The 3,780-nt window shown below is 38.5% G+C and overlaps 1 protein-coding gene across 1 annotated transcript in view; it reads left to right on the top strand.

The window, feature by feature from the left end:
• The window catches only part of Vopp1 (VOPP1, WBP1/VOPP1 family member), a 70,207-nt gene that overhangs the window by 49,270 nt on the left and 17,157 nt on the right, over nucleotides 1-3,780 (top strand). The window lies entirely within an intron of this gene.

The raw sequence follows: 3,780 nt of genomic DNA, 5'->3' as shown, positions 1-3,780 counted from the left end.
TCTCTATCTCTCTATCTCTCCCCCCTTCCAGCCTGGCTATACTCTGCTAAGCCATTGGCCAAAAGCAGCCTCTTTATTCATTAACCAATAAAAACAACACATAGACAAAAGGACCTCCCACATCAAATGGTGTCAGGGCAGATTGTGTTCAGGAGTCAGAATCAGCAGACTGAGACTTGTGACAAGGTTTCTGTTGCCTGAAAACCTCCCCTCATCTGTATCTACAGTGTCTTAGCTTTCAAGACAGGAACCCTACATCCTCACCCTTCCCCAAGCTCCTCACAGAGATTTGGGTAAAGTACGAGATCCGTAACGTACGAGATCCATCAGTTGCTCCTTGAGAGAAGGGTGGGAGGCACACTGTCGTTCAGACAGTAGCCATGTGCAAGTCCTAGTTCTCCGAAAGTCTCTGGAGATACACTCTGCTCTGTAGCCAAGAGGCATTTCACATGTGGGCCGTGGCACAGTGCCACAAAGGGGACTTCTGTAAAAAAGCACTGATCATTTCTTGTTTGGTTTGCTTATGATCATGTGGGAGACCAAAACAGGAAGAAAATACCTCGTGAGTTAAAGGGAGACTGAAACAGGAACACTATACCTTGATGGTTAAGGGTTCTGTTTGCAGCTAAGACATTAAAAATAAGTTTCTGTTTCTCTTAAGTCCTTGCAAGCTAAGGTTTCTGTTTGTAGTTATTTAAGTTCCTGTTTGTCCTGTGTTAAGTCCTTGTGAATTAAGGTTTCTATTTGTAGTCAGGAATAAGCTCCTGCTTCTTAGCTCTGATATAAACTGCTTACAACCCACTCACAAGATGGCATTACCCTTATTCCTTCCTTTTCATTGTATCTTTCTAACACCGTATAACAGCCAATTCTTGCACCTGTGCAAGTCTCCTATAAAAGAGACTTCAAAAGGCCATCAGGGACAGCTCTCTCAAATCCCAACTTAGGGTGAGAAAGCCAGCTCTCCAGTCCCAGGTTCACCCCCAAATACAGCTTGCTTTAATTGGACAATCATGGATTTGATCTTTTCTCCTTTTCTACAAACAAATGTAGTAGTTTTTAAAATTTTGTGTCAGACCCCATTCCTAGGGAACCTCTGTGGCTAATCCTATAGGAAACTTTGTGACTAATACTGCCATGAGTCTGAAGGGATGATAGGTCATAGTGATGCCCATCTCCAAATGTCCCCTGTTGAGTTCCTCAAGCTTCTGCCCCATGGAGACCTGTTTGATTCCAATGGCAGCAGCGCTGGAGAAGCTGTTTCTGTAGTCTCTAGAAGGTGACTCAGGCTGTCAAAGTGGACTGTCACAGTCCAGGTCTTTTCCTCGGGCATGGTACCTGCAACTTAGTGTTTAAATGAGTTCCCATAGTTCAGCCTGGCAGGCCCTGTGGCAGAGGCTCTATCTTACCTTATCTAAAACTTTGGGGGGGGGGAGTCTTCCTATACATAAAGTAATTACCTCTTAGCCCTGGGGATTAGTTTTCGCTAAAACGATCAAAGTCAAGATAATGGTCATAGCCAACTGAACTAGTATGCAGGTCTCATTGAGTCAGGTGGTAGGTGGGGGTACAAGGTTCCCCCATTTGCAGCAGCCTCATGTTAATTGAGGAGACATCGTGGACAGACTAATTGCTATTTGCCTCTCTGTTGCTTGAAATATTTAGGATATGGGTGCAGACACTAAGATCCACTGAGTTAGAGAATTCATCCCCTGTCATGTAAGACATGAAAAGGAATTCATCTTCCTTGTAGATAAAGAGGAGGTGTTCCTTGTTCTGGCCTACACACCAAAAGCAGTAAGTTTTGTTTTCCCATGCATTCTCATCCTGTAACAATGAAATTTACTCTGATGGGGTCTGTGTCCATTCAAGGGAAAGGGCACTACTGGAACATGGGGATGTCTTGTCATGTAAGTGTACTGTAAATTTAACCTACATTACTAAAACATTCAATTTTCTATAACCAGCTTTTAAAAAAAATACACCTGGTTTTGAATATTATTTTATATTAAACAAACCTTATTTTAAACTTGTTTTGAGTAACTTGAGTTAGGCTTAACTTTGACAGCATTTACGTAAGACTGTATAGTGGGAGGTACATTGGTTTCTCCCTCTCATTCTGTCTCTGTAAATGAGTTAGATTTGGGCTGAGCATGACAGCAAACACATTTTGGACACATTAAAGACATTTGGACATGGGGAAAGATCGTCACCAATCCCACATCAGACAGATCTTCAAAATAAAAAAAGAACTCAAGAAATTGGTCATCAAAAGAACAAATAATCCAATAAAAAGTGGGGTGCAGACCTAAACAGAGAACTCTCAACAGACGAATCTAAAATGACTGAAAGACACTTAAGGAAGTGCTCAACATCCTTAGCCATCAGAGAAATGCAAATTAAAACAATTCTGAGATTTCATCTTACGCCTGTAAGAATGGTCAAGATAAAAAACACTGATGACAACTTATGTTGGAGAAGATGTGGGGTAAAGGGAACACTCCACCATTGCTGGTGAGAGTGGAAACTTGTATAGCCACTTTGGAAATCAGTATGGCAATTTCTCAGAAAATTAGGAAAGAACCTACCTCAAGACCCAGCAATACAACTTTTAGATACATACCCAAAGGATGCTCAATCATTCCACAAGTACATGTGCTCAACTAGGTTCATAGCACCATTATTTGTCATAGCCAGAACTTGGAAACAACCTAAATGCCCCTCAACTGAAGAATGGATAAAGAATATGTGGTATATTTAGACAATGGAGTACTACACAGTGGGAAAAAAATAATGACATCTTGAAATTTGTGGGCAAATGGATGGATCTAGAAAACATCATATTGAGTGAGGTAACCCAGACCCAGAAAAACAAACATCATTGGTACTAACTCATAAGTGGCTTTTAGACATAAAGCAAAGAAAAACCAGCCTACAATTCACAACCTCAGAGAACCTAGACAACAAAGAAGACCCTAAGAGAGCCATACATGGATCTAATCTACATGGGAAGTAGAAAAAGAAAAGATCTCCTGAGTAAATTGGGAGCATGGGTACCTCGGGCAAAGGTAGAAGAGGAGTGGGTAAGAAGGGAGAGAAGCAGAAAAGAATATATAGCTCAATAAAAACAATAAAAATAAAAAGCAGACATTTGATCAGTTATAAGGTGGCTAATAATTAACATTTATGTCTTAGCTATCTTTGTTGTAACAGTTTATAATAGACTGGCAAGATTTCGTAATTTTATCTGTTAAGATTTTAAGCCTTTATATTACAGTTTTGAACTGAAGCCCTTTTAGTACCAAAATACATTTTAAACTGTAAAAACAATCAATGGGGAAACTGGGTACCTCATTTGATCCTTCTATAGTGCAATTTTATAAACTCTAAATTAATTTGAAGAATAATTTCTATTAAATAGCTTATTTTATCATATATAATTATATATGTTACAGGAAAGAACAGTAAGATCGACTGTCATAAAGAGACATAAGAATAAAAGGTGTATAATTAATTTTTACTGTAGTTTTTTGATGTTTTCAGTCTCTCTAATAGCTAAACTTAACAAAGTTAGCAAAGATATACATGATTAGGCATTATCTTTATCTAATTCTTTTGCTAACATGAACAGACCATTATAAACTTAGGAATTTGTAAATCTCAGTCATCAAACATACATCATCCTTAAATTCCATCATTTTTTGACAAAATTTATTTTATTGTAAAAAAAAATCCATCCTTACCTACAATATTTTAACCAACCTTTTTAACCAAAAAAAA

The sequence above is a fragment of the Microtus ochrogaster genome, linkage group LG3 (genome assembly GCF_000317375.1).
Source record: "Microtus ochrogaster isolate Prairie Vole_2 linkage group LG3, MicOch1.0, whole genome shotgun sequence".
NCBI lineage: Eukaryota > Metazoa > Chordata > Mammalia > Rodentia > Cricetidae > Microtus > Microtus ochrogaster.
Note: the sequence above shows the minus strand (reverse complement) of the source record. Positions and strands in the feature narration are given on the sequence as shown.